Source organism: Candoia aspera, chromosome 3, assembly GCF_035149785.1.
Source record: "Candoia aspera isolate rCanAsp1 chromosome 3, rCanAsp1.hap2, whole genome shotgun sequence".
In the NCBI taxonomy this organism is placed as follows: Eukaryota; Metazoa; Chordata; class Lepidosauria; order Squamata; family Boidae; genus Candoia; species Candoia aspera.
In genome coordinates this window covers 205,162,419-205,183,969 of record NC_086155.1, presented here as the reverse complement: position 1 = coordinate 205,183,969, position 21,551 = coordinate 205,162,419, and the positions used below count along the sequence as shown (strand labels likewise).

Below are 21,551 nucleotides of genomic sequence, written 5' to 3'. Positions count from 1 at the left end.
TCTGAAGCATTGCGCAGCCCAATTAGATAATGCCATGCATACATAGAAGCTCTCTGCAAAATCAGAACAGAGTTTGCTGTTCGGGAGCTGCCAGGAATAGTGTAATAATCTTTATTGTGTTTTGCATACATCTCCTGTTTCAGAGTCCTCCTCTTCTGATTGCTCTCTGATACAACCTTCGGCCACCTGGCCTCTAGAGCAGCGTTCCTCAACCTTGGCAACTTTAAGATGGGTGGACGTCAACTCCCGGAATTCTGGGACTTGAAGTCCACCCATCTTGAAGTTGCCAAGGTTGAGGAACGCTGCTCTAGATGCAGACACAGACATAATTTCATCCCTTGTACCCTGCAGGATCCCTTCCAGTATCCTTTTCTTTTCTTTCTTTTTTTTTCAAATAGTTTTTATTAAAAGATTTTACGTAGATAATAAGAAATACATTCAAAGAAAAGAAAAAAAATATATAGTAAAATGTGAAAAAGAGAAAAGGAAAAAAGGTGATAGAAAAAATAAAAACAGAAAACAGAAGTAGATTCTGACCTTCCTCTCAGCAGTTATACATACAACTCGAATCAAACCCTTCTCGCTCGGATGAGATCATAATTCCCATCTTTCTATAACCTACTCTTTCTAATCATCAAAACCATAAATCACAAAATCATTTTCTTTTTTAGGCAAAAAGTCCATAAGGGGTTTCCAGTCATTGATGAGTGTCAATAATGACCTTTCCCTAATCAAAGAAGTTAGTTTGGCCATCTCAGCAAGTTCTGTCAATTGTACCGGCCATTCCTCCATGGTGGGTGATGCCGGACCTTTCCATCTTTGTGCGCAGAATAATCTCACTGTAGTAATCCTATATTGAAATAATATTCCATGGCTTTATTTTTTACAATCTTTTTGTCCATTTTGAATTTTTCTGATAACTGTAAATGGGAAAACTATTGATATCATTCCGCCATTTGTTGCTATTTGGTTTAATTTATGTTCCCCTTGGTGATTCTCCAGTAATTCCTGGTACGTGAACCATTTGTCTTTGCCTGGTGTTTCTCTTCTGTGAAATGCTGCTTGTGCTGAGATCCATAGAGGCGTTTTTGAGCACAGCCTGAGTTTATAATTCTAGTATCATTTTCCACCTGTTTATGATGCAGCCATGGGGCATTTTCTTCTCCAGGAGAGGATCCATACTCCATGCTTTTCAAAGCTAAGGTCACCTTCACTGGAAATAATCTGACCAAATTCTTGAAGCTCTTTTCTGAACTGCCTGCACGCTCTCTTGGTGCACCTGAAATTATTTTTCAGGCTGCCTTTGCAGTCTTCTGATGGGAAAGACGGGGAATCCGCTGTTCTTAGAAATGGCATCTGTTGAGTTTCATGTGTATTTTATTTCCTTAAGCCGCCTCCTACAAGTCCAGCTTGCTTTATATGTATATCCCTTTTTCAAATCCGTTGGTGCTAGACTGCAGACAGCAAGCTTGAGAGGTGGGAAATATTTCTAACTTGCTAATAAATCAGCTTCGTGTACTTGTCCTTAGATATAAGGCATTTTTACATACTTTACAAAATCCAAACCGCTGTTTAATCCATCCGACAAAGAGGAGAGCCTTACAACCTCCCACCTTAGTTGAAGTTAAATACGTTTGCATTACACCCTTCTCTTTGCCCTCAACGTTCTTCCAGGTTCTTTCAATATCTCACTTCAAGATGGCATGCGTTTTATCTTCCGCTTGTACTTGCCTTCTAGAAACCTTCAGATTCCTGGTTTTTTTACTACTCAAAATGCTAGCATTCATTCCATGATCCTCTCTGTCCGGAATAACATGGTCTGGATCCCTCTCAGGGCACCCTCATCTCTTTGTCAGTCCCTACGTTGGTTGGGCCTTTGGGAATGTTGCCAGCTTGAAGTGCTGGTGCTGACCTTCCAGACTATACATACATGAACCCACATTATTTGAGACACTTGATTACAGTTCATGCTCCTGCAGGCTCAGCTCAGTCATGCAACCAAGGTCAGTTAATTTTTCCTTGTCTTCAAATGGCCGCCTCTTGTTTTAGGACAGTTTCCCATTTAGCTGCTGCTCTGTGAATCGACTTCACCTTGACTCATGGTCTGGAGTTTGTGGTGGTGCTGTAGTGCAGGCTGGTTCAGGGTTGATTTTTGGTTTTGCTTTGTTAGAATCGTATTTGGTTCTGTCTTACAACCACTGCTATTCCACACCATTGGTCTACAGAATGTTGGGGAAATGGCATAAATGTTCTCCTGGTTATGGAATGCCAAAGCATAGATCAGACTAAGGTCCTTTGAGATGCAGTAAAAGTCCATCTCGTGCTTCCCAAAATCAGGAGGAGTCCATGTCACAGGTTCACTTGATACCCAAGGGTTGTTTACTCAGACTCACCAGGACGTTCCCAATGAGACACTGCGCACGTAGACCTTTGTGTTCACCCCTTGTATGGTGGGGGGGGGGTTCTTTTACTTAAAAAAACCACTAGTTACGGTATTAAAGGGTTTTTCCCTTACCTAGGTGACCAACTAATACAATTCTTTCCAACTAGCCTATATGTCTATGACCATTACTGCTCTAACTATGTCTGTTCTAACTAATACGTGCAGGTCACTAAGCTATTCTTTCACTATACTATTACTATAACTATGAAACACTACTAACAGTTCTACTACTACCTTTAGAACCCAGTTCTCCTTTAAGTGGACAACGTCTCACTCCTTTTCTACAAGCCTTGACTGCTGCTCCCACCCTGGCTTCCTTCTGTCTTCTGCTTCTGCTACACACCCACACCACACCACCACACCCAGCGGTTCCATACCCAGGTCTCTTAACCACCTCCCAGCCCTCCTTACCCTGAGGTGTGTTAGGCTTAAAGGGGAAGGAAAGTGCTTAAAGGGTGCCTACAATTTTAGTACAGTCCATCCTGCCACAGTCTGGTAGCACCTTTTCCAGTTTAGACAGCTTGCCTCTTACAATTTTCGTGCTTCATGTGGATGTCCTCTGGTATATCCTGCCGTACAGACCAGTTTCCCACTTTGCTGCACAAAGTGAAGTAAGTCTTTATTTATTTATTTGTTCAAATTTAATCACCGCCCATCTCCCCCAAAAGAGGGACTCTGGACAGTTTAATACATTTCAAAAGCATTTCTGCCAGAGGTGCTTGCTTTATTACATGGAACCTTTCAAACCGTAGATAATGTCTCTGTACCTATTAACAACAGCGTCCAAATCTCTATGTCGTCTTCCTGGTAGGGGAAGGAAACGTGCAAATCCGAAAGGCAACACGAAAGGCAACACCGGTTTTGTGGTGATGGAATCTGAGCAGTGGTAGAAAATTGTATCAGTAATAGTGACGTTAGAGCCCAATCAATAATGTCCTGTGTTTCTTATCTTCAAAAACATTCTGTTCCTTTTGTGTCTTTTAATGTTCGGTCATAAAAGAATAGGTTTTAGTTTGTTCTTTGTGGTCAGAGAAGGGGGGGGAAAATCCTATGAATTACTTGCAGAAGTCAGACTGGAGCTGCTGGTGCAAGTTTCCTGGGGGAGGGGGAAGCCACAAAGAACAAAGCCTCTTTTGTGAGACAGGAGGCAAGCTGGCAAGTTGCCCTGCGAATCTGAAGATGTTCAGATCTTCAGACAGTGCCCTCCAGACCTCCTCTCCATTCCTCCAAATCCCCGGGCAGGGGATTCCTACAAGATGACATGCCAAATATGGCTCCTTCCTCTTGCTTCTCTTAACTCTTTGGAAGTTTTCACACATACTTCTCGGCCCCCTCTTGGTTCCTCAAATTTCAGGGTTCATTTTGTCTTGGAGGGTCTCCCAAAGAGAAGTGTTTCAACCAGCTGGCTCAGCCTTGGCAGAAATAGTGGAATGAAGGACATGGTGCATTTCAGTGGAAGTCCTGTCGAGTTCCACAAATGCAGTAGATACTCACCATTGGAGATCATTCGTTTTCCTGATAGGAGCGTGACAAACCCAGCAAAGAGATTAACCTCCCTGTGGGAAAAACCCCCCCAATGATTTTTATATCATTCCTCCTGTCTAAGAACTCTTTAAGTGGAAAAAGGAGTCTTTTCTTCAGATCAAGACTCTGAATTTGCTCTCGTTTGTTCTCAGCTCCTCGCTCATTTTCCTTCTTGCGATTCCAGGTACATCAAGTAAGAGGCTGACCCTCTTGATCTCCATGGACAGGAGGAACCTACAGCTGGTGTAGATCCCTCCAGCATCTTGCAAAGCAGAAATGTTCCTCCATAGGAACTCACACTCAAAATGTAGCTTTCACATAAAAAACACCACATATCCCAGCATCTGATACTTTGGGAGGGGCTTAGGAAACCCCATGGCCTTAAATGTTTCACAAAACACAGTTAAAGTTGCTTACTGACAGTGGTTGGGACCGGGAACTCTGTCACTAAGGAGTGCTGTCATAAGGCATGATGACACATGACTGCGCAACGTACTGTGGCAATTCCAGCAGACCCAGTTGCTATTGTTAGGTGATTCCCACGAGGTCACAACATCCCACAGTCACGTGATCGCCATTTGCGACCTGCTGCTGCTTCCCCGATGACTTTGCCTGTTGGAAGCTGTCAGTGAAGGTCTCAAATGTTGATCACATGACTGCAAGATGCTGCAATGGCCACATGAGGACCCATCATAAGTCCCCCTCGTTCAGTGCCATCGTAATTTCAAATGGTCACTGAACAAGTGGACATTAAGCGAGGACTGCCTATAAAGTCATCTAAGTTTTCTGGTTGCTTCTTAGAGGTCTTGCATGTGAAGCATCTAACTTGGTTTTGGTTGGTTGTATCATCTTCAGTTCTTCCTGCCCTCATTCTTGCATCACGTGGAGAAGGCCATGTTCTTGGGTTCATGAGATGGAGTGTATCAGTGGGAAGGTACGAAAGATAAGACAGTAACAAAAGTAGTAGTTACGTCTCTTCCCCAACAGGGAAAATAAAATACTGAAGCTGATATTTTCGTGATTAGATTGGAATCAGCGGCAAGTCTTCGGAAGACTTGCTAAATCTCTGTTTGTCCACGACCCCACTGAGGAAATCCAGACCATCCCTCTGAGTCTAAGTGTGTAACCTGATTCATCTCACCTGTTGACTTCTTGCAATAGTTCCTGTGATTGATAGGTTGCCTTTTCAAAGTAAGCCAAAATAAGGCTTTTGGTTAGGATATTCAAGCTAAAAATGGCTTGAAGAAAGTGTATTTGCAAAGGTGTAGCTACTGACCAGCTAAGCATACTATGCTAAGCATTGGTTTGTTGAGTAAGACGCATTTGGCTGTGCTTGCCCAATGCATCAAGTCACACCGGACAAGCCACATTATGGCTTAATGAGGTTGGGAATTGAGTCACATTTACTTACCCCATAGACATACTGGATTTGGAGGGCGATTAGGTTTAGAAAGACAATGAAGAAGGTATCAAATTAGCCATGAAGTAAAGAAGGAACACTTTCCTACTACTTCCATAATAGAAGAAACGGGGGGTCATCGGTGAAACTGAATGGTTGGACATAGGGGGCAGAGAAGATAAAATCACACGCTTCATAGCTAAATCATATGTTTAGCTACCACAAGTCATTGGCCAATTCTTTGGACAAGCTTTAAAAGGGCATGAGACGTTCGTGGGAGATAAGAGTATCAATATTCTGATATACCTGTTGCTGGGAACATAATAGGGTGAATGTTGCCCATGTAAAGTAGCAATAAAATAAGAAACATATTTCTGTGGAACACATTTATAATAGCATTTCCAGAAATACTTAAAGTGTTGCTGTGTCATGCGCTGCCTACCTCTGAATAACGCTCAGACACTGGCTCGGTGGAACAGGCTCTGGTTTATTCATAGCGTAGGTACAGCATCGGGAAAAAAGCTGAGAGTGACAGGAGCGCGCCGGTGCGGGGTTTAAATACCCCGCGCCGGTCAGCGCCCCCTCACTCGCGGTCACGTCACCCCCCTTTGTCCAATACGTTGACCTGCCGGTGGGTGAGGGGTTGCGAAGCCCCGCTGGCATTCCGGGATCGCCCATCATCGGTTTCTCTATTCCTCCGGTGATTGCTTTCAGCTGGGCGATCTCCGTTGTATTAGCGCTGATGGCTTGGGTGTGTTCCGTGATCCGTTTAGCTATTGTTTCTTGACCGTTAGTCGTTATGGGTTGATGGCTACTTATCTTGAGCCCCTTCCCCTGTTTCCTTGCTATTGTCATGTGTGCCATTGCGCTGATGACTTCAGCTCAACGGCACTCATGACATGCTGTCCCCTTCACATTTGTTAGTTTGGAGGCAGACGTTAGTTGACTTCTGTACCTCAGGCCACTTCCTTCTTGCAAATTACAGAATGATAATTTTCATGTTGGGTTCAAGTTTTTATGGACTTGTTAGGAAAGATTTTAGGGTTAGCGTCTACCTTCATTCCCAAAATATGTGTGTTTTCCTTTTAATCGGGGGCATTGTCTCAGAGGGACTCCAAACCGTAGGGATAATGAGGCTAATCATTAATAATTGGACTGGTGGTGGTGGTGGTAATGGAAGAGCAGTGAGCTAGATCAGATCTGGTACCCTAGGCTTAGTATGCTAGGTATGCTTAACCTTCCAAATAAAGTGCGCTAATATATTTCTTATCCCATGCACTTTAATAACAGGAGCTTTTAATCATTAATTGAGAGTTTGGAGTGGAAAGCAAGAACAGGTAAGAAGTGAGGAATATCAGAGACAGTTGATAGAATGCCAAAACAGAATACATTCTTTGAAACAGTATGGAGACAGACAGACAGACAGAGCATATGATGGGTACGTGACAAGAGGGAGGCAAATATATACACACAGTCCACACAATTATATACAAAAGTTCTGAAGGGATCAGTAGTAGCCTCATAACTGGATGTCCAACTCAGCTATCCAGGCGATCGCTTCTCGTGTTGCTTTGTGCAGATCTTCTAAGGAGCCAATATGGAGGTTGGTCCAAGAAATGGAAAGCCTTGAGCAGGGGTCTATCACAGCAATGAACAACATGCTGTCCATGTCCCTTTGGAAAATCCCCTTTATGCTTGCCAGGCTCTTGCCTGTGTGACTTCATGGAGGTGTTGAATGATTCTTTGTATTTATAAATAAATAAATGAGAAGTTGTGGAGTCCTTGGTGCTCTCTGAGCCTGGTTGTTTTCTTCCAGATGTTTCATTGCCCAACTAGGCAACATCTGCAGTGTGAGTGAAGATGTTGCCTAGTCGGGCCATGAAACGTCTGCAGGAAAACAACCAGGCTCAGAGAGCACCAGGGACTCCACAGTTCAACCCTGAGCTTCAGATATTCTCTTCAAAACGAGAAGTTGGCATGCTGCAAAGCACTCATGTTTTTGGTATTGCACCCCCTTTTTTTAGGCAGTCCTGAAAAAGATCCTACCTAAAGCAGTATCATATAATTCCTATTTCAGGACTTCCTAACCCTGTACACACAGAAGAGAGAGAAGGAGTTGGAGAACAGAGCTAAAATTGTAGCTTTAGCAAATAAATATGCAAACAAACAACTTATATGTAAAAATATATCTGCCCTGCATAATGCACCTTTGAGAATTAGCGCTGAGGTGTACTATTCAGGGCTAATTTATGTACATGTTCTCATTTCACTTTATTCTGCCCCTTGTATTTTTGGCTTCCCAAGTAAACAGACAACTGGCTCTCCTTAAAATTCGGCAATCTAAAGGTTCAGAAGAGGCCAGATCATCGACTGGGCTGACCCTTTCATCAGGAGTTGTCCTGTCACCCCAGAGATGGAGAAAGTTGGCCCCTCTCATTAAATGAGAAAAACCACATTGCAGCAGGGAGCAGTATTTTTGGATTTCTGTGTGAAAGCGCCAGAAAAGCCTCACTGCCAATTTTCTTATTCCCAGGAAATTGATTTGCCCCAGAGATGACTTAGGTTTTGCCTTTAACTCATCAAGATGTGTCACATCTATTTGATAGCCCCTTGCAGGCTGGGTTGATGGAAATCATAAGTTCTCCACCCACTTACATTGGAGAAATGCATAACCATTTTTATCAATTAACAGTTAAAAAACTGTGCTTGGAACTTCATATGAGAGCTAGTAAGCATCAGCCAAAATATTCAGTTGTGCGTTCCAGCCTGAACAGATTACAAGCAAGGAGCAGTTATAAAATTTGCAGATTTTATGTAAATAAGGCATTAAGAAAGGCCATCTCAGAAATGTCCACCACATTCTGGGTATGTGATTCATAGAAGAATTAATTTAAAGAACCTCATGCAGCACATTGTGTTAAGATGAAGGTCCCTTGAGAGATTTAATATGTCATGCCTATGAAGTTCTCATCTTCATGAGATCAAAGAAGAGGGCACAGTGCAACCGATGTTTAAAAAGGTTTAATTTGCATTGATTTCTAAGGGAGCAGAGAACAAAGAACTGATTCTGTCCATCTGAAAGTAATGAAATTTCAAATTGCTTTAGTCATGCCATAAGTATCCATGATCATTATTTACAGCTTTCTGCAGGGCTAGTCATGCTGATCAGAAGAAGGTACCTTCCTCCTGGGGCGGGGGGGGGGGCGTTGGAAATACATACTCCCTTTGCAGAATTCGTAGGAGACTGTATGGGTGGGATACACCCCCAGAATCTTTTAGAGGAATCTATTCATTCTCTGACCTGCTTGAAGAACTTCATCTTCCTTCTTGTCAGCTACCCTAAACACGGGAAGATCATTTATCTTCTTATCTATCTTGGTGTCTGAGTCAGTCGTGGCTCCTGGCCAGCGCCTGGACTAGTCTCTGCATTTTTCTTGGCAGCATTTTCAGAAGTGGTTGGCCCTTGCTTGCTTCCTAGAGCTGAGAGAGAGTGACTGGCCCAAAGTCACCCAGCAGGCTTCGTGTCTAAGTCCAGACTAGAGTTCACATCTCCTGGTTTCTAGCCCAGTGTCTTTAATCAATACACCAAACTGGCACTCTCATTCTCATACATAACACCCCAGCGCGCGCACATTGCGTACTACGTATTACATTAGCAGCGAAGCTTGAATTTGGATTTCTGGGATGGGAGAGGTTCGTATTTTTCCCTGCCACCACTGAACCTGAGTAGAACCAGAATAGCGATTGGTCCAGCAATGTCTAATCTGAATTGATCAGCATGCAAGAAGAAGCTGCTACAAAGTTTTCTCTACCTGGTTCTTCCTGCATATCTTCCCCTCCAGCACTATCATCCAAGGTCCAAGTAGGAACAAAACGGTCCCAGTATAAAAAGGGAAAATTATAGGGAGGAAGAGAGATTTTAAACCTCCCCTTTTACTGACCCTAGAAAACTGGATTGTGAGTGTGTAAAACCCAGGAAGCATCTGCACTTTGCATTTTGGGGATAACATGTAGTTTGGCCCATAGTGGAGCCTTTATTTACCTTGTGCATCCTCAGTAATGTGTTAGGAGTCATCGTTGCTGTCACTTCTCCTAGTGACTTCTAAATCAGTGGGAAGGAATGTGGGGTGGGTGGCACACAGTGTCCCATGTGCTGATTCCGTACGTTATTGGAGCAGGCAGGAGCTCCGTCCTGGATTTATGACCTTCAGAAAAATCCAAAATAGTCTGTGAATGTGTTCTTCATTCCAAATTTTTTTCAGAATTCTCCACCGCCATCCCCAAGTTTCTAGCAGCAAGACAAAATGTTTTTCTGAAAAGATAGCGGCCAGTGAAAAATGTCAGGTGACTCTGATTTGGGGAAAGGTCTGGGAGAGGTAAAATAATTCAGCCCAGTTTGGGGGGGCAGCAGGGGGAGCAGAGAAGGGATTTCTGGCTCCAAAAAGGCTTGTGGTCTGCTCTTCTGTTAGTCTAGCCTCTTCCTGTCTGAGTGAATCACTGCAGGGCATTTTGTAAACATGGTCTCAAATGACAGCTTGGCCTCTTTCAGAGGGATTTGTACACTGAGATGGGCTGCCACGGGGTGACATCTTCTCCAGAACCAATTTCTGTGTGACTCATTAAACCCATTTTCTGACTGTAAATAGTTGAAACCTCACTTGGTCAACTTGGGAGGGTGTTTTTCCCAATACAAAAAACAGTTCCTTACTCATTACCTACATTATAATTATCTGTGCCCATTTATCCTTGACCACTGCATTGTGATTCACACATCGCACTAAGTTATTATTTGTTTTCTTGTGACTTAATGATATGCAATTAGCTTAGAAACGGTCATTGGATGATATGTGAATCAGGCTACTGTTGGGTTTTCCCCCCTTTTGAATCAGGTAGCAAGGCTGGGGGCGGGGGTCATTTATATCCATTTTTCTTTTTTCTTTTTTTTTAATCATAGTGTAATTTGGAGTAAATCTGTTGCTTCAGTGACTCTAAAATCATACAGTTGGAAGAAGCCTCTTAGGGCATTAAGCCAATGCTCTGATAAGTTGCAGGAATCCAAATTAAAGCATCCCCTCACTCCAGTTTGATGAACGATTGATGAGCACTCCTTGAGTATGTTTTTTAGCTGTGTATCTCCTTAATTGTCATCCTATTCAACCCACATTTAAATAACTTGCTGTTCAGAATATCGTTCGGTGCTTTGCTGAAATCAAGCTATATTACATCTACAGCATTCCCATAATCAACTAAGATCAGCAAGTAAGATAAAATCAGCCTGGTATTCCGTGATAACATCTGGTAATTACTGTTATTTTCAAGAAAATCACACACACACACACACACACATATTTGCATATCATTTTCTAAAAAAAGAACACTGTCCTTTAACCTAATCCCTAACCCTGGGATACTGAAATTCTTGCCCAGTTCTTACTCAGTTTACAACCACTCATTCAATGACCAAAGTAACGACAGCGCTGAATGAGTGGCACTTACCACCGGTCCTCAAAGTTCCAGCACTCCCAGCACCCCTGTGGTCACGTGATCATGATCCAGATGCTTGGCAACCAGCTTGCACTTATGACAGTTGCAGTGTCCCGCAGTCACATGATCACCATTTGTGACCTCCCCTACCAGCTTCCCACGAGCAAAGCCAGTGGGGAGGCCAGCAGGGCAGGTCACAAGATGCTTCTGTGAGTCACTTGCACTCCTGTGGCTGTTCCTCACACATGCGCTCGTAGTACATCCTCCCCCTCCCAGCAGCCGCTGTTGAGTTTTTCCTACTAACGATTAAGACTGCTATTGTGCCTAATCATTTTGGCTGGGTTAAAAGGTGGTATTAAGATTGTCTCCTCTCACGTGCTTCATGCAAAATAGCATGGGGGGAGGAAACCTGCCCGGACTTGTTCTCACTTCCTCTTTTTTCTCTCTGCTGGCAATGTAGGCAAGCAAGGCTTGCTCCAAAGGGAGCTAAGTCCTTTAAATATGTTTTGTTTTTGTTTTGCTTTCTGTAAATAAATTATTTTTATAGAAATGCTTGGTGTGTGACTTTTTTGACCTCTCCTGGGCTAAAGGCTTTCCCAGCATCTGCCAACAGCCGCCAGCCCAGTTCTGCTGCACTCGTGCCACAGCAGCCGCTTGCCTGCCCACCAGCCTGCTTGCGAGCCACCTGGGGCTTGCGACTCTCTGCTGGCTTCCCCATTGACTTTGCTTGTGGGAAGCCAGCAGGAAATCACGAGGAGGTCCTTGCTTAACAACCCACAATCCTCGCTTAACAACAGCGACAAGTGCCAGGAGTGCCGTCGTTAAGCGATGTGGTCACACGATGTCACACTTCATAACCGCGTCGCTTGGCAACGGAAATTCCGGTCCCGATTACTGTCATTAAGAGAGGACTGTCAAAGGTGAAAGGTCCCCTGTGCAAGCACCGAGTCATGCCTGACACTTTGGGGGGATACCATTTCCGCAATGTTTTCTTGGCAGACTGTAGCGGGGTGGTTTGCCATTGCCTTCCCCAGTCATCTCCTTCCCCAGCAAGCCGGGTCCTCATTTACCAACCTCGGAAGGACGGGAGGCTGAGTCAACCTGGGCCAGCTGCCCGAGAGAGAATCCGGCTTCCGCTGAGATCGAACTCGGCTCACGGGGAGAGTTTCAGTTGCAATGCTGCCGCCTACCGCTCTGCGCCACACGCGGCTCTAAGCGAGGACTACCTGTACTAAATGTTTCTCTCTTTCGCTTTGCAATCCTTCATTGCATCATTTCATCCAGGACAAAGATCCAGTCCTTTGCGTTCTTGGCAGCCAGTCCCAGGTGACAAGGAGTTTCTTGTGGAAGAGTAAGAAGTCGAGCACGTGAGAAGGTTAGCAGGGGATAAATCATCCTGCCCGTGGCGTGCAGTGAAACCAAGTGGGCTGTGCAGCGTTCCTTTTGACATCCTTGCAGCTTGTCAAGGAAGACACTGTTAGACTCCTTTCTGCCTCTGCAAGCCATTAGCAGGCAGACATTTTTCTTAAAAAGCCATGGTACATTTTGGATAAGGTTGCACTGGTTGTTTTAAAGGAAGGTTTCATATCTATTGGTGATAGACTTGAAGATAGCAAGATTAAAAAAAAAATCAGACTTGATATATGATGATTTTGTTGTCAAGGCACTCAGCCACGCTGGCGCTCTCCTTCACTTGCGTAACGGTTGCCTATCCTAAAACACTCTCAGACTCATGAGCAGGAATTCAAAGACGTCTGATTTATTAAAGAATAGTGTGCAGGATCACAGAGAAAGCTGAGAATGATAAAAGCGCGACAAACGCAAACTAAAAACCCTCGGTGCAAATGAAATCCCTCCCCCCGTAGAATCTTCCCAAGCTCACGATCCCAGGTGCTCCTAATGGCTTCTGATGGTCTGCGGGAAAAGGCCTTGAACAGAGCACATAACCCAAACACATTCCACTGAAATGAACAGAGATACAGAGCTTGGCACAAGGTCTCCCAGCAGCTCCCCCCCAAACAGAAACGCACGTCAGCGCCATGGCATGGGAAACGTTACGATGCACAGCGCACATTGAAACAGTGAACATGACAACTTGTGGATTTGCTATGTATTTCTCTTTACATAGACCGGACACCTGGGTTCAAAAACTCACCTTGTCCCAGAAAAATTAGTAGAGCTAAACCCTTGGAAACTTTCAGGAACAAGAAAACATCCCAGGTGGCTGCAGAGATTAGATCTTTTTCAGCGCACGTCCTCAGTTGATTCAATTCAAAGGAGCTTCACTGAAGAGCAGATACATGCAAATGCTTGTCTAGCTGCCAAGTAACTGCCCACCCAGCTACCAATCATCAAGGGGCATCCTTGGTCAGTTGGCAACTTACATGCAAACTTTCTTTTTGGCAGGCTACAAAATTTAGATAATGTGGAGCCCTCCACAGTTCAACCCTGTGCTACATATATTTTCTTCTGTTGGATTTTAGATAGCGAGCAATCCCTTCCTAGAAATACTATTATTTGTAAAGTCCGGCAGTGATGTATTTTAGGGTAGAATCTAGTCCTGCCCTGCTCCTAGTCTGAATATTATTGCATTCTGTACATAAACCGTGTACTCTTCATAGCTTTAATTCAATCATATAGTCAAGGACCACCCTGAGATTACGTGTATTTTACAAAATTTTGGGTTCAGGCGTTGAGTCTTTCTGTTGTTCTGTCCCAGCCCAAAACAGTCTGTATTTGTTGTTCAGAAGACTATAAATGCTCTGAGTTTCAACACCAGCTAGATGTTCCTGTGGCCTGGCACCCCACAAATGTGTTTTAATTCAGCATGAAGAGGAATCTAAACAAGGCATCAAGGGCATGATCATCATGAGCTTCCAGTAATACCATTGCTGGTTTTATTTGATGCCTAATGCATACTTTCAAGAACCACCACCATTTTTTAAAAATTTATTATTAGATTGTCATCCTTGAGTTTATTTTTAATCAACTCAAGACGTACATACCTAATCTTCCACCCCCATTTTCCCCACAACAACAACCCAGTGAGGTGGGTTTGGCTGAGAGAGAGGGCCTAGACCAGTCAACTAGCCAGCTTTCACACCCAAGGGAGGAGTCACATTCAAACTCTCCTGCCCTGAAAGATCTATTGACTGTCTACTCCTGAAGACAAACTTTATCTCTCCTTTAGTAAAGGTGTCTACTCTTAAAGGTTCTGTGAACTCCTCCATTTTCATTCTGGACATGCCTTACCTGGTTATGTCCTTTTCTAAATGATGGAGTTTGAGGCCAGTGGTTCTGCTGATAGAAAAGGTGCCCCCAGAGATCTCAAGTCAAGTGCAATCATCTATTTTGGCACCAAGTCATTTTGGGTTAGGGGTGTCTAATAATGAAAAAGTCACCAGGTGATCTCCCCACCATTCCTGTAAACATGGACTATTTTTGGATAGCCTGTCTGTTTCCTGTTTCTGGATGACAGGGTTCCTAAGACGGAAATTCTTTTAGCTCTCTTGATTTTGTAATCAGAAGCAGAAAAACTGTAGTTTAATCTGTACCCGCAGTATTTTTCCAGCCAGTCGTAATGAGCCCCAAATCACTTAAATGTCCCCTTCGCTCTGTGGCAAATAACATTAACTGCTTGTGCTCCAGTTCTCTTCCTTTCCAAGTCCATCTGTCATTCTTCAGCCTGTAAGTTTCATTTTGAGCTTTTTTGTCAAACAGCTGTGGCACCTCCTTCCACTCTTTGTTTGGCAAATACTACGCTTTGCTCTCCATCAGACCAGTAAACTAGTCCACATTGTAGGGTAGAGGTGCTAATTGCTTTTTTCATTTGTGAAGTGTGTTAAAATTTTGTGGATTTGACTTGTCTGAGCTGTCTGCCACCCTTGCTGTGGAAGCAGCGATTCCCCACTTAGCTGAAGCGTCTTTCATAAATCTGTGTGCCTGCTACACATCCCCAAAAGGCGCCTTCCCTTTACAAGAGTGTCTGTGCATGGCTATACCTGGGACTTCCATCTATCTGTGAAGGAAAGAGGCATGATACGAAGCAGCAGCCATCAGTGATTTGATTGAATAAATATTAAGATTCAGTTTTTTGGGCGAGGAACTTCAACATTTCTCCTCTTTCACAGGTGCGGCTGGTGAGTTGTAACGTGGGGAAGTGCCAAGGATGGAAATCAGTGAACAGAGATGAAATTATTTTGCCCAGCGTTGGACTATATTGGGCACTGTCCTGGAAGTCTGCTAATTTAGGTAAGTCATCTGGTGTTCAAGGGCATAGGGGTGGATTGTCCCAAACATTGGGAAGTCATGCATGATAGCTGCTTTATTCTAGACACCAGCCTGCTCTTCTCCTGGAGATGTCTTAATTTGTTTTCCATCTCTCCTCGTTTTATTGGTTTGGCTTCCGCATGTGTTGAGGATCTGAACAGCTGATTTGCGTTTCTTGTTGGAGTTTCCACAATATGAGGGTGGAAGGGAGAGTGGCATGGAGTGTTGAAATGTTTGCCAGTTGATTGCAGAAAGGAGGTCACACCTCAAAGTGAGGCAGGGAGATTTGATTCCTGGGTCCAGCTGCTCCCACAACCCACTGCCATGTATTCTTGGGTGTTTGAGGTAAGATTCACTGCTCTTAGCCCATGAGCACTTCGAAAGCTTTCCATCTCGAGGAGAGAGGGAAGGTGCCAATTGGCAGTTGATGATTTGCAAGTTGGCAAACAGATTCTTTTTCTCTGTGTCTGAGTCAAGTAATACAGCGAGGACCTTTGTGAGGTATGGATGGAAATGGCCACAACCTACAAGGAACAAGCACTTCTCCACCTCACCCATCTTTGTGCCAGTCGGAGGGGACTAAGGGTTCTCTGTGCTGTATGGACATATCTTGGTATATCTTCTGGTAGCTGGCATCTGGAGGCCTACAAGGTGGCACGGAGATGTCTGGAGAGATGGGGACATTACTTGTCCCTATGATGTCTGCTCATAGCTGTGGCTGGTGACCCCTTTGCATTGGCAGCTCACGTTCTTCAGTTATGTTAGGTTTTGGCTGAGAATTTTAGGAGTTCAGTCCAGCACGTGAAGGGGACTTGGTGGAAGGAGGTTGGCCCACCACACACACAAGGTGTTGTAAGAATGTGGCTAGTAGTGATAGGTAGTTGCTATGAGCAGCACAGGAAGATGGAGAAGTAAAGAATGGTAGCTGGTTGTCAAGCTTAATTATTTCGGCGTGTTCAGCTCAGCCCGCCCAAACGCTCTCCAGAAATGTTGACGTCAACGTTGGTGATTCTCTGGAAGCCACTGCCGAGAATTCTCAGAGTTGACATCATGCATTTGGAGAACACTTTCTTGGCATAGCCACCGAGGAGCGAGCTTCCAGAAGTATAGCATGGTTATTTTTATACCTCATCCTGGCAAACAAGGTGAAGGTTATCCTGGAGAAAAAAACTGCAATAAAATACATCATGGGGAGAGGGGGTCCCTGCAAAAAAAAATAAGGGAAAAGAAAGTAATGTAACATAGGACACTGTGTCCTTCTTGGATGTTTCTTCGGTATCATGGTCTGTAGCGATAGACTACTTTTTCATAACTCCCCATATGTGGAATTTTTTGTTCCTCATAAGTTAGCAAGATCTTTATCTGATTTGTTGATAGGTGAACATTTTTTTAAAATGTGTGGATCCTGCTGTTGATCGTTTTTATTAATGATTGAGGGGTTTTTTTTTACTACTGAAATCTTATTTTATTGTAAATCACTTTCAGTAACTCCTTTCTAGGAAAAGAAGGTAGGATAATTCCCTTAATGCCCTTTAATAGAGGGGAAATTATCATCTGTTTCTAGGACTATTACTTCTTTATTAACTGATGGCTACCAGGATCTCCATAGCTATTAGAAAATCATAAGTTGGCTTTTAGAGAAATACTTGATTTATTATTTATTTTTGAATTTACAATTTGTTGTCTTTCTTTGATTTATGAGTTGGAGTAGGTTCAATCTAATAATTTTAACTAGGCTGCTGGATTATTGCCAGAAGGCTCTAAACAGGGCGAATAACACAAGAAAAATGATAGTTTAAATGATTAAACCATTTTGTCAAATGTGTTTTAAAGCATTAACTTTATTATTACAACCTTAATCATCAGCCGGCTTGATACTTAACTTTTCTAAGAAATATAACAGTGGTAAAACCGTGAAACTAATTATTGAGTTACTGTAATTAAAATGTTATAATTAACAGTGCTAAGTAATGGTTCTGTGAATAGGAATGATTTCATGAATAGTTATTTCCTTTTGCTTTTATTCAGGGAGCCTATGGTTACACTTTCCTTTAAGAACTGCAATTCAAATAGGGATAAAGCAAACTATAAGGGTTCCTGAAAAAACAAAAGTTTAGTTTTTTCAAAAGTGGACATACAGTATTTAGCCGACCGTCAGACCATTTGTGCCACATCAGCTTCATTTAATAATAGTTAACCACACTTGATACTTCCAACCAGAATTTGAAGATACAGTTGGAAGATAGAAAAACACATTACTGCTACATAAGGAGGGCTAAAAGGAAAACCCAAAGTTGCTTAATTTAAAAGACAAAAGCAAGGTGTTTTCCTCCTGAAATCTCAGGTTTTTGGAAAAATGCACATGGAGGCTCCAACTATGCCCTTAACAATGAATGGATGGATTTGGAAGGGGGGCCTCGCCAGTGCATCAGGGGAGCAGGATTGATGTGCGGTGGATGCCATTTTTCAGGTGGTGGGAGGAAATAGAATAGAGGGCAGGATCATGCAGGAAATGGGAAGGACCACCCTGCTCTCTGGTCATCTGCATTTCAAAGCAAACTATTAAACCACATCAGAAATTCAAAGCAGCATAAAAGAGGAAGGAAAGGGTTCCTGGGTTGGGAAAGGCAAGAAGTTCCACGGGAAATTGGAATCCTGCTGAAAAATAGTAGGGTGGTTAGCAAAATGAGTCCCTCATGCAACCTGCAGGGTTAAATGCTTCCACATGACCTCCAATGGTAGCAATTAAGGGAAGTCTTTTCCTCCCAGTGCTTTCAAAGAAAGCTTCGGTGCTACAGGTTCAGAGGACATGTGCTTGATGGTTGATGGCACCCTTCCAGGCAATGTGAGATGTCTGATGGAGAAATCTCATGGGTGGTGGGTGACCCTTCCTGATTCCTTCCCCCAGTTTTGGTTTTGTGGTGCTTGCGTGTTGACTTTGAAGGGGATATTCTTCCAAAGCCCTTTCTGTCCATATGCGAGCCTATTCCATCTTTCCCCAATTGATATCCTTCAGATGTAGCTGGTTAAGTTCCTGTGTTAATGTTCCAGACATTATCGCTCTTGGCCATGTTGGGAGAAAATAGTTTGGGCTTACCCTTGTAAAGAAAGTCTTTTTTTTGAGTCAGTCTCAACTTCTGGTACCTTTCCAGACATGTCCATATCTTGCCAGTGGCAATAAAACCAAAACAGCTTGCCATTGCCTTCTACTGGGTTATCCTGGTGCTGTCCCATCCAGTACTAGCTGGGTATGAACCTATCTTTCTGAGGTCATCCCAGGCTGGAGAGGTGCCACATAGCTGGGAATTCCCCTTTTTACAGTAGGCTAAGAATGTGACAGTGTAGTAGAGGTAGTCCTTGTTTAACAACACTAATTGGGACTGGAAACTATCATAAGTCGAAAAACCACATGACCGCGCCACGTAGCAATGGCAGTCCCAGTTGCTGTTGGTAAATGACCATGCAGGTCATTAAACGAGGACCTCACATGACCCTGACTTTCTGCCGACTTCCCCATTGACTTTGCTTGTGGGAAGCCAGCAGGGGAGGTCACAAATCACAATGATGTGACAGCAGGGAGGCTGTGACAATTTTAAGTACAAGGTCTGGTTGTAACTATCACTCATTCAGCCAGTTGCAAGTTTGAACAGTCGCTCAACAAGTGGTCGCTCAATGAGGACCACCTGTATTTATTTCTCTTCATCTCTTGTGGCCTCGAAACTCCAAAGAATAAAAATGGTTAGCTCAAAAAGAATTTGAACCCTACCCACCCATTTATTTATTAACTATATTTATATAAATTGCCCAGCTATATGTTGTCCTGTGCTCTCCAACACTGTACAACACAATTTAGAATACAATGCCACAACTTAAAATTGGAGCTTCAACTCGTTTTTTTTAACCACAATTCAAAATAGATGAGACCAATTTAGAATCACAGACAAGTAATAAAATACAGATGGGGCTTTCAGGCCTTGGTTCCTAAATTGAAAATTCAAGGTGATTTGGGTGGGTCATATGAAAAGGTCATAACAAAGATGAGCATGAACAGTGCACCAAAGCTTTTTGAAAATAGTCTTGCTGTGCAAATACCGCTCTCCTGGTAAACACGGAGGGTGGATTATCTGTTAATAACCATACAGGTTAGGGGGTAGGCTGAAGTCACTCTCCCCATCACAGTATCTCCTATGTTTTAGCAAAGAGCAATAACCTAATTTGTCCCTTCAGTCCATATCTGGCATTCAACTGCACACAAATGCAAGTCCATTGCGTACCACAATTCGAAAGTACAAGAGTCACCTATCAGGGATGACTTACCTCAGCTTTTCCCAACCAAGGTGTTACCCAGATGCAGACTTAACACCCGGAATTCTCTAGCCAGGATGGCCATGGCTGAGAAGGATAGTTGGAAGTCTACATATCTGGAGGATGCCCATGTTTGAGAACCATTAAAGGTGTTGCCATGAGCAGAAGGTGAACCAGGTTTTCACAAGTTCAAGGACCTCATTATCTGGCTCATGGGTTGCTACAGGCTCTGATTATTTTGTCTTAGTTTCATGGAGATTGATAGCTTTCAGGGTATTATTTGTTTTATATTATTTATGGGTATACGCGTACTCTGGAGCATCCTGGGGCGTTCCTTTAAAGGTGTATGGCTGTGTTTGATTTGTTTCAGTTCTAAATATTGGCTTTACTTGGTTGACAGGTGAGTTGTGAACTAATTTTATGGGGTAGAATTTTGTAATGGTTGTATTTTTCTTTTGATCTGTGCCACGCCTTGGTAAAGGTATGTAATGAAGATGTGTTGTTGTTGTTGTTGTTGAAGTCCTTCAGTGTCTCCTTTAGATCCTGACTGTGATCCTGTAGAGCAGCTTCCAGTGTTGCCCAATACATTGTAATGATTGCCCTAGCCCCAAATACTCAGACTCACAAGAGGATGCTGAATGAAATCTGATTTATTAAAGTACTAGAGACAAATACAGAGAAAGCTGAGAATGAGCAAAAGCGCGCCAAATACAAACTTAAACCCTTGCTTCAAACGTATCCCGCCTCCCTCGTAACAGCCCCGCCCGGCACAGGTGCTAGCAATCGTCAGAGTTGCTAGCCTGGGAAAGTAACCTTGAGCGCAGTAGATAACAGAAACACATTCCAAAGCAAAGCCAAAATATAAGCGTTCCCATCCTCCCTAGACAAATGAAACACGCATCCAATTAATGACATGCGAAACGTTACGATGCATCAAAGACATTGAAACGGCGCACATGACATACCGCCTCCCTAAAAATACCCCTAGGGACCAGGTTTCGAGGGATAAGCGGAGTGGAAACGGGCCACCAGAACCGGGGAAGCCACATCTGGTGCAGCGACCCACTCAGGATGAGGGAAATGTTTCCAACGAACTAAATATTGCAAAGTATTGCGAAGGCGTCTAGAGTCGAGGATTTCTTTAACTTCGAAGTGTTGCTGACCATCAATCATGATGGGGGTGGGGGGTGGAGGTTGGCGATGCCAGCGATCAGAAGGAATAGTCGGTTTGAGTAAGCTGCAATGAAAAACAGGGTGTAAGCGTTTTAGGTTATGATGTAAGTCAAGTTTAAAAGTCACAGGGTTAATCTGAGCAACAATTGGGAAAGGACCCACAAATTTAGGTGCCAGTTTCTTTGAAGGTTGTGCAGACTTAATAAACTTGGTAGAAAGGTAGACCGAGTCCCCAACTTGGAATGCAGGGTGTGGGGCACGCTTCCGATCAGCATACAGTTTATAATCTGCTTGTGCATCAGCCAATGCCTGTTGAATCATTGGCCAAGAGTCAGCCAGTTGTGTTGACCAATCATCTGTAGTGACTGCACCGGCAGGAGGTTGTGGGAGATCAGTGATAGGTACAAAGTCTTTACCCAGAGCCACCCGAAACGGGGTTTGTCCAGTGCTTTGATGCACTGCATTGTTGTAAGCCACTTCAGCAAATGGTAGGAGGTCTACCCAATTGTCCTGCTGATAATTCACAAAAGCGCGAAGGTACTGCTCCAGAGTAGAGTTAACAGCCTCAGTGGCCCCGTCCGTCTGAGGATGCCAAGCCGTGGACAGGGCTTGTTTCGTGCCTAACAGCTTGAGAAAAGCCCGCCAAAACTGTGAGGTAAATTGTGTACCCCTGTCCGAAATCAAGCGGGAGGGACATCCGTGTAGCCTGTACACGTGTACAAGGAACAAGCGGGCCAATTGACGTGCCGACGGAATGGACACGCAAGGAATAAAGTGAGCCTGTTTGGAAAAATAGTCTTTGACCACCCAAATGACCGTTTTGCGTTGGCTGGGTGGGAGCTCTACAATAAAGTCCATGGAAATTTCTTCCCAAGGGGAAGAGGGGGTTGCTACCGGCTGCAGCAGTCCCTGGGGCTTGCCCACCTTGCGCTTGGACATTGCACAGACAGTGCA

At 43.7% G+C, this 21,551-nt stretch overlaps 1 protein-coding gene across 1 annotated transcript in view; it reads left to right on the top strand.

Annotated features, from left to right (window-relative positions):
* Positions 1-21,551, top strand: part of PTP4A3 (protein tyrosine phosphatase 4A3) — a 95,164-nt gene that overhangs the window by 13,359 nt on the left and 60,254 nt on the right. Inside the window, exon 2 of the mRNA XM_063299717.1 lies at positions 14,981-15,101. The gene's annotated coding sequence lies outside the window, so the exon portion shown is untranslated. The remainder of the gene's footprint in view (positions 1-14,980; positions 15,102-21,551) is intronic.